Source organism: Bos javanicus, chromosome 4, assembly GCF_032452875.1.
Source record: "Bos javanicus breed banteng chromosome 4, ARS-OSU_banteng_1.0, whole genome shotgun sequence".
NCBI classification, from domain to species: Eukaryota; Metazoa; Chordata; class Mammalia; order Artiodactyla; family Bovidae; genus Bos; species Bos javanicus.
The window spans coordinates 50,634,302-50,644,457 of NC_083871.1; the positions used below are offsets into that span (position 1 = coordinate 50,634,302).

General features: G+C 42.1%; 1 long non-coding RNA gene across 1 annotated transcript; it reads right to left on the minus strand.

Annotated features, from left to right (window-relative positions):
- Positions 1-6,861: 6,861 nt before the first annotated feature.
- On the minus strand, positions 6,862-9,505 carry LOC133246076 (uncharacterized). Its single transcript, XR_009735894.1, has 2 exons — positions 9,466-9,505; positions 6,862-7,317 (listed from the first exon to the last, which is right to left on the minus strand). It is a non-coding gene; the product is annotated as an uncharacterized LOC133246076 (long non-coding RNA).
- Positions 9,506-10,156: the final 651 nt, after the last annotated feature.

The window sequence follows — 10,156 nt, forward strand, 5'->3', positions numbered from 1 at the left end:
ATAGCTGTGTAGTTTTGGCAAGGAGCTTCACTTCCTTTTTTCCGTCTGTGAAAAGGGAAGTCATGGGGTTGTATGGAGAGTAAACAGGATCATGTGAACACAGTGTGTAGTCCAGTCCCAGAGGCAGAGGAAGAGCTCCGGAAATGGTAGGGCTTATTGTTTACCTTGAACCCAGATGTGTGTGCATGCTCAGTCATTCTGTTGTGTCCAACTATCTGTGACCCCAGGGACTGTAGCCCACCAGGCTCCTCTACCCATGGGATTCTCTAGGCAAGAATACTGGAGTGAGTTGCCATGCCCTCCTCCAGGGGATCTTTCTGACCGAGGGGTCGAACCCAAGTCTCCTGTGTCTCCTGCATTGCAGGTAGATTCTTCACCTTCTGAGCCACTAGGAAAGACTGAACCTGGACAGTTTCTAGTAAATGATGTCTGGGGTCCACTTAATATGGAAATTATAGGGAAGATTGCAGTTTTGGAGAATCAGGTGTGTGTGTGTGTGTGTGTGTGTGTATGTGTGTGTGTGTGTCTGTGTATGTTCAAAGGAGGACTCCTAAATTGAACCAGGGGTCAGTGAGGACCAGGGGACAGGGCCAGGTCCCCCTATCTTTGCATCATATCCTCAGAAATTTTAAAGACAGGGCACTGGGAGCGATCAGCTGAAGGATCCACCCGAAATGAAGCTTTGAGAATAAAGATAGCAATCACTTCCAACTGAAATACAGGTTTCTTTCCAGTTATATTAATTGTACCCAGGGCCTCCTTAGTATGTACTTTTTTTTAATCACTCAGTCATGTGTATAGCTATGCTAATTTTCAGGTTAATTTTGCCTTGAAGCCCAGGAGAAGGGTGGTGAGGGTATGGTGAGGAAAGGGGACTTGGGCAGGGAAGCTGTGAGTCCCTCAGCACGCACACCAGGCCTAGTTCCTGAGCTTCTCTTCTGCAGCACAAAGTCAGACGTGCTCAGCTGCAACCTAGATGCAGACTCAGTGTCCTGAAATGAAGGCTTTGGTGAGGTGTGAGCCAAATAAAAAGCTAATGGAATACTTGCTGAAAGAGTATTCCAGGACTATCACTTACACCATCCTGAGATGTATAGCCCAGCTGTGGTAAAATGTTAGGTAGAAAATAAAGTGACAATTGAGGTGACATCTACACAGACAAACAACAGTGTAAGAAAGACAAGCGTGGCAGTTGGAAGCCTTGTACTGCGTCGGTGGTACTCAACATACTTCAACCTGTCTTTCTGCAGTAGTGTTCAGACATAAAACAAAAATGTGGGCGTGGAAATAGTAGATCCCTTTTTATTTTTATTTATTTATTTATTTATTTTTAGAATGTAAGTGATGAGAAACCTATTTCACAAGGGCTTTGGAAGAGCTACATGGGATAGTAGGTGTCGCTCCCTTCCTCTATCGTTATTACATTAAACCACATGAGCTTGATATTTTTGTATTGTGTTTATTTTTTGACTGGTGTATAGTTGCTTTACAATGTTGTATTAGTTTCTGCTATGCAGCAAAGGGGATCAGCCACATGTATACATATTGGTGCTGTGAATTTACTCTAAAAATAAATCCTTCGATAGCCTTCCATATGGTTCTTTAAGTGTCTAAAACACAGTCCATGTTCAGTATATAAACTTCTTAATGAAAACACAGGGCAAATGTAGCATTTTGCCTTTTTACACCATATCTCAAATACGCTTATTTCCTCTCTTTCTAACCATGAAAAAACCCTCACTGAAAGTCACCAAAAAAGAGAAAAACACCAGAGATGAGATCTTCCTTTTGAAGGCTGAAAAGGTGCCATTCACTGCTGATGTTATTGAACAGCTAATAAAGAATTTATTAATTGCAGTATCTCACGACATAGTGCCATATCCATATATATTTAGTCACCTGCCTGAGGATGGTGAGATAATGTCATGGTCCACCCTGTATTCAGAGGAGACTGAATCTGATCTCGTAATGAAAAGTTGCCAGTAGTATTTCATCGTAAGCAAAATATCTTTTTATTTTAACTTGCAGAATGGAATTTCTTGTTTCATGTATGAGATTTCTTTTATATTTCTTCTAGTGTATGTGCTCAGTTGTTTCTAATTCTTTGGGACCCCATGGACTGTAGCCCACTGGATTCCTCCATCCATGTAATTTTCCAGGCAAGAATACTGGAGAGGTTGCCATTTCCTACTCCAATATTTCTTAAGACCCTACATTTGTCTTGCTTTAAAAAAAAAAACAACACTCATGTACATGCCTTTTTGTATAATTTTAAAAAGTAACAAGTTCCTACATATCAAAATAATTAGTTTTATTTTTCCTGTTTTTCATCATACATTTGGCCTAACATGTTGGACTAAGGGGGACACAAGGGATTATGAATACATACCAAAGGTCTCCAGAAACAGTATCTTTCTCATAAGAGAATGATCTAAATTAGTCTGGATACTCTTCTTTGAAACTGCACCATGAAATCATTGCCATCATTTCCCCTTGTATTTAGTTAGTTTGAATTAAAATAAACTCAATTATATAGTGAGCTATTCTTTTTCAGAAAAGAATGTTCAACATAATGCTTCATAGGAAGGCAGCATGTGTACTCGTTTTTGGATTTTCTTTTTTATATTCATTGTTATTCAAGCAACACTTAGTTGTGTATAGGTAAAATCACACTGGTTTGGGTGGAAGCAGTCATTTGTGTGGATCTAATTGACTCCACCCATGCTCAGTCTAAGAATGGGCCACAGGACACAAATGCAGCTGGAGGCTCCCTGGGGAGCTGGGGCCTTGTCAGGGGGAGCTTCTTACATGGAGAGAGGGGAGAGGGGAGCTCCAGGGTCTGGCCTTGGACTAAAACCTCAAGACTTCAGTGGTGTCATTATGATGGGAGCATTCTGTCCTAGGAGTGAACCCGTGTCTACACCACGATCATAGCTGGGGTCTGAGCCAGACATCAGTGTGTGATTGTAACCTGAGAAAGAGCTCTCCTCCCATCTTGGGCTGGACCAGTATGACTCGGCTGTCTCCCTAGGAGGGCACGTCCCCCTAGAAGTTGGCTTTCAGAGCAGAGACAAGAAGAATGAGGATGTGACTTGAATGTGCCCTGTGGTTGGACTGTGAGAGCTGAAGCCTTGACCTCAGCCATGAAGCCCTGCTTCCCTCTGGGACTGGATGGATGGAGTGCAGGGTCTGGACCCCACTCTGGACCTGCTGGGTGTGTGTGGGGAGGGACACCTGCTCTTCATGCTCACATTGCAAACAACCCTCTGCTATTCACCTGTCACACTGTCATCTGATTTACTGTCCCCTAGTAAGCCTTGCTCAGGTTGACTCTAAAGTCATTTAGTCCCTTTACGGGGTCTTGGGTGACTCAGTATATGACACTCAATTGCATAGGTCAACCCTGGTCTTCTGTGTCTATTTTCTCGTGAGAAAAAAAGCATCTCACATCACTCCATGCAGCTTGATTCAGGGATTGGGTCTTGTGTCCTCCCGTCTACACTGAGAAAATGAGACCAAGATGTTCCAGTCTCAGTAAGTCATAGACTAAGGAAGAACACAAGTGGCTGGAGGAATGTCAAGAATGATCTTAGCGCTGCAAGGAGTCCTGTCTTCTCTTTCCTTCATGGTAAAGGGCGTGGTCGAAGGTGCAGCATCTGAACATTCTGGGTGTAAGTTTCCCAACTCACTTAGGAGCTAATTGGAAGAACTGTATATTTAAATGGGCTTCCCTCGTGGCTCAGCAGTAAAGAATCTGCCTGCAATGCAGGAGGCAAAGGAGACTTGGGTTCGATCCCTGGGTCAAGAAGATCTCCTGGAGGAGGGCATGGCAACCCACTCCAGTATTCTTGCCTGGAGAATCCCCATGGACAGAGGACCCTGGCAGGCTGCAGTCCATAGGGCCGCAAAGAGTCAGACAGCACTGAAGCAACTGAGTATGCACTTGCATATATTTCCATAATGGGGAACCATGACCCACAGCCTAGTATGTTTGATAACAATTACATGCCTGTGTAGAGAGATCTTTTCTTCCATTAGTTGTGACCTTTTGAAAGTGAGCAAAGTTGGTTGTGGTTTAACTGTGCTTATACTTTTTTGACACCTCAGCTAGCCTTGTACAGTCTCAACCAGTAGGGCCTGTTTGACTTTAAACAGTTTCCACAAATCAACCAAAATGTGGTTTTGAGCATGTGAACAAAACTGAAGCCTGAGAGGATGAAACCCCATCATCCACACCAGCGCCCTCCTGCTGCCACTCAGGCTGTCACCCCACCCGCACTGCCCTCCCCTCTCTACCCCTCCCATGCCAGGGCAGCCCAGGGCGAGAGGGGCAGGAAGTTGGACAGCACAGGAGACGCTGTCCAGTGTGGTCCTGGCCGGAAAATCAGCTGCACAAAACTTCTCAGAGATTTGCAAATTTGCCCTTTTCTAAATTTTTATTGCTTCCTTTTTAAAATGTAATCTTTATTGTATAGTAGTGTATAGTTGATTTATAATGCTGTGTTAGTTTCAGGTGAACAGCAAAGTGATTCAGTCATACATATGCATGTATGCATTCTTCTTCAGATTCTTTTCTCATATAAGTTATCACAGAATATTGAGTAGAGTTCTTTGTGCTATGCAGTAGGTCCTTGTTGATCATCTGTTTTATATTTAGGAGTTTGTATATGTTAATCCTAAACTCCTAATATATCCCTGTCCCAACTTTTCCCCTTTGGTAACCGTAAACCTGTTTTCTAAGTCTGTGAATCTATTCTTTTTTTTAATATAAGTTTATTTGTATAATTTTTTTTTTACATTCCATATATAAGTGTTGTCATACGATATTTGTCTTTCTCTGATTTACCTCACTTGGTATGATAATCTCCAGATCCATCCATGTTGCAATAAAATGACCATATGATCCAGCAATCCCACTCATGGGTGTATATCTGGAGAAACCATAATTTGAAAAGATACTTGCACCCTAAAGTTCATCACAGCAGTTTGTGCATTAGCCAAGGTAAGTTTCCCCTCTTGGCTTCTGTACTTACTACATTATTTCTTCCCATTGAATAAATATTTCCAAATCTCTAAGATGAGGGCACTGTATTTTACCTAAAGAGGACTGGTCAAGTTAACGTGAACCAAGGGATCAATCTAAGGGTTTACCTCATAGCTCAGTCGGTAAAGAATCTGCCTGCGATGCAGGAGACCCATGTTTGATTCCTGGGGTGGGAAGATTCCATGGAGAAGGAAATAGCAACCCACTCCAGGATTCCTGCCTGGAGAATCCCATGGACAGAGGAGCCTGGCAGGCTATGGTCCATGGGGTCTCAAGAGTTGGACAAAACTCAGCAACTAAACCACCATTGTTTATTTGGTTGGTCTCTTTTTGTTTTCAAATGGGAATCTTTGTTTAATTGCCTAAGAACTTGTTTCATACACACTGAAGCCGATTATACACAAAGAAACAAACAATAAGCTTCTCCAATTTTAAATAAGACAGTGTTTCAATTCTAATACATAAAAAATTTCCTTTAAAAGAATTCATTAGAGGAAATAGAACATCCCTTATTTTTCCTTCCTTCTACCATGAATTTAACTTTTTGTTCTATGTCTGTACTTACAGAAATACACAGAAACACATATAATGAGTGTCCTGTTTATTCGTATTATTACTCAATAGGAAAAATGGTTGAAAGACATGAACAGATATTTCAGCAGAAAAGAAAAAGAAGTTGTAAAACCACACACATAGAATAAGGCAGGATTTCCACCATGTTGACAACCACGGGAGTAGATATGTGGAAACCAGAGTATATACGTAAGAAAAAGACAGATACAATCACAAATTCTTAAGAAAATTCTCTCCGAATCCTTGGAGGAAGCCTTTAGTAAAGAAGCAGTGTGTGTTTTGTCCTGTTGTAGTTTGTTTTTTCCCAGCAGAAAGTGAACCAAGGGAAAGCCATGTGATGCTAGATTACAAAATGTGAGCTCCAGGTTCAGAAAAACCTGAATGACTCTTATTTACAAAATAGTGACCGTGAACAGACAAATTAACCTCTCCAACCTATAAACTGTGAACTCTAACTGTTGCTTCTTCCAGGGGTTCTTAAATGATTAATGGGATTACCTGATGAACAGTAGAAACGGAGTCTCTGTTCCATCTACATCTGATTTCTTTGCAGGGAAGTAAGCTTAGAAATGAATCTCAGTGCATTTGTGTATGTGTGGAATCTATTGTTCCTACAGTAGATTAGGAAGTACTGACAGTAGATACTAATGTTGAGAACTTGCATGGACCAGGCATCATGGACTCATCTAATCCTCACACTCCAGGAGACAGGGCTCTGTAACTTCATTACACAGATGAGGAAATGATGACACAGAGAGCTCGAAGAGCTGTCTGAGATCACACAAGTGCTAATACAGACCCAGGGTTCAAACCCAGGCCCTCGATGGCCACAGTCTGCATGCTGCATCCTGCCCCCGATGCTCCTCTGGTGTTGGCGCAGGTCTCATCAGGGGTTAACACGAGGATCTGGAGTCAGGCTTGTGAGACCCTAGCACAGATCTGAGCACACACAGTGCAGGTCATGCTGGGTGTTATACTGTCACTATCCGAATGCCCCAACCCAATGAGTCTGCCTCTGGTGACTCTGAAAGAGAAGGAACACGGGCACCTTTGTTTGGCTCCTGTTGGACCAGCTCCACTGGTCGTCTTGCAGCCGGTGCCCCAGAGAAAGCACCATAACCACCATCTCAGTGAAAGACCTGAGTAACATTATTACAGTCATCGCTGAATTTGAGGGCGTGGTTATCATGCTGTTTCTCACCTTGGTTAGATTTCATGAAATTAAAGTACACAGACAAAAGGGGGCTTGTGATTCTTTTGTATTTATTGTGCATGTTATGAAAATCTAAGTACAGAATTCGAGCAGCAAAGCTGACTTCTCCAGGGTGTGTGACAGGGAGAGTCAGGGTCGTGGTCTGGGTGGAGGTGCTGAGGGAGGAGACAGGGAGCTGCCCATTGTGTGCGCTCAGGAGTTGAAAGGACTTGAGGGTGGGACAATTATGACATCATAGATAAATACACATCTGAACTGAGATAACCCAAACCAAAAAGCAAGCAGAGACTTTCTGGGACTGTAGAGGATGAAGGAAAGTTGATCTCTCGGTAGCCCCCCCATTACGAGATCTTCCCGTCTCAGCAGACGCCTGTTCTTCTAAACACACAGGAAATGATGACAACAAAGTAGACTGTGCTCAGGAAGAGGAGTAAGAGGTAGGTGTAATAGGCTGCAGAGGTGTTCATGAGCTGCAGCTGCAGGGTACCTAGGAGAAGTCATTTTGGTTAGTTTCAAGTGTTCTTTTGAGAGGAGAGGACATATTCACGGAAGTGGTCACAATGATTTATTTCTGGTGATCTGCAAAGAAGTGGCACCCCAAACCCAAAGAAAACAGATGCAACCACCATGAGCACCACCACCACCAGAACAACTCAGAATCTAGTTGACAATTCAAGTCAATCAACGACCTCAACTAAATCCAACAGAACCTTCCCAAATATTAAAAAGCAGGGTTGTGTTTTAAAAGAATGAGTCCAAATGGGAAAAATATCTATGATAAATAGCATTTTTTGCACCATCACATCTCTGAGTAACAATAAGAGGTGACGTTTGTTAACCCCTAACCAAATGTCAAACACTTATTCTGAGAGCTTTGCTTGCAAGATTCTAATCTTAGTTAAGTTTTCAAATAACCTACGAGATTATCATTTTCAACCCCTTTTACCAGTAAACTGAGGACAGAGAGAAATAATTGGCTTGGTGTCACTCATTTAGAAAGCACCAGAAATCACATTTCAATCCCAGCAACCTGAATCTGAAGAAGGTATTCTTAGCTGCTCTGTAGTCCTGCATTTCCATGTCCAATAAATATCCCAGACATCAAAGTTACGCATAAACAGCAAGTTGAATTGCTGATGTGGAAGCATCTGAGCCATTACATGTTGTGCACCAATGAGATTCCTATGAAGGGGATAAGCCAGGGAAATCTGGTTGCGACACAGTGAGGTGGGTGGAAGGCTTTAGTAAAGAGAACTTTGTACAAAATGGAAGAGAGTGGTTAGTCCAAAATCCCCAAAACCTTAGGAGCTCATGCCTCAGTCACCTGTCTTTCTTAGATGTCTAAACTCGTGCCCGTGATGTTCTAGGATGATTGCACTTACTCTCCTTTGAAGTTTTGCAAGAAATAGATGATGTCAAGAAGAAATTAACAATGATACTGGGCCTGACTTGCTACTCAATGGACTACAAGGCTGAGTTTCTTCCTGTATGTTCTGTGCTTTACCTTCATGGAGTCAGAACTCCAGAATCACTAGTATGTGGTGTGGAAAGGATCTCAGGAGGAGGGACATGCTCATAACTCATGGCCTTGAGTCAGGTCAGATGTTAGCTAATGTTAGCTTGAGTCAGGTCAGATGTTAGCTGAGTTCCAGGCCCCCTGACACACTGGGAACGGAGGAGGGATCAGCAGGACCATTGCCAGCTCTTCTAAATTCACTGAGATCCTTCATGTAGGGAGAAGGGGCCACCAACTAGTACTCATCCTGTGCCAGCTAAATGGATACCCTGTGGGAGACATTCCACATAGGTGACCTTATCTCTGTAATAACTGAGTTGGGTGCAATTGTTCCCAGTTGGCAGAAGAGGGCACTATTGCCCAGAAATAGAAGTAATTACCCACCTTCGTGCAACTAATAATAAAAGAACCGGGGTTAAAGTGCTGTCTGGGATAGTTGGAAATCCACGCACTTATACCCTGCCCATGGGTCCACCCTGTCTCAGGGCCTCGGTTTTAGGATTCTTGCTCTATATCTTAGAGATGGAATAGAGAACTGAGGAAGTGTCTGAACCATGGATTCTGATGGCCTTTGTTGAATCCTCATATCTAGCTATGGAGCTTGGTACAAGGGATGTAAGTAATTTTGGCTAGTGGCCCTCATTGAAAAATTATGGGAAAATGTTACACCACCTCATAGGAGTGTTATGATGAAAAAAAAATATGCACATAAGATCCAGCACAACACCTTATGTAGATCAAGCTCTCAGCAAGTGTCAGTTCATGTATTAGTTACCAGCAAGGCCAAAAACTCAAAAATACTCTAGAAGCAACTTGACATCAAGTTTCTGCAATTATTACACACAAAATCTACACAACTGGGCAAAGCCCACCTTTGAAATAATTTGGAGCCTATCAGTTCATCCTCTCATTTAGAGTCATCTTACACCAAAACCAGCATTTAATGTGTTAAGATGACTCTTCGGGAACGATGGATTTACTTAAAATATGCAGTCTATTCTGCAATATCCAGAAATTTTGTTTTTTCTACGTTGTATCAAGGAAGTCCAAAAGTTAAGTTTATCCAGAGGGAAAAGAGTGCTGTAACATGACACAAAGGCAGACAAAGACAGAACTTACTGCCATCACCTTCCAGACATGCCTTTGTAGAATTAGTATCTAGGAGAAAGGAGAGCAGGTATTAATCAATTGTATTGTCAGTCATACATAAATATTATTAGACAGTGGCACATATGTGGTTAACTATGTGTGCGTTAATATGCATGTATATATAATAGAAGATCTGCTAACACAGACAGGAGAGATACTCTGATTGAATGTATGAACACCACAGTTTCAGGAATAATTGACTTTTTCTTAACATTAACCAAGGAAGTTCAAGAGGTAATTGATAGGTAAAAATTCATGCTTTCTGCTGCTGCTGCTAAGTCGCTTCAATCATGTCCAACTGTGTGAAACCCAATACACGGCAGCCCACCAGGCTCCCCTGTCCCTGGATTCTCCAGGCAAGAACACTGGAGTGGGTTGCCATTTCCTTCTCCAATGCATGAAAGTGAAAAGTGGAAGTGAAGTCGCTCAGTCATGTCCGACTCATGCTTTCTAAAATATATATACCCGTAACTTCTGAAAGAAAGGAAGCAAGTATTAATCAATTGTCCACACCCATTAGTTTACAGTGAGTGCATATGTATGTATAATATGGTGTCTGTGTATATATACATACACATATGTATATAATCTATAGACAGATGACAGCAGAGATGATCAGTAAAACACTAACAATGATGAGCCCCACAATTTCAGATAATTG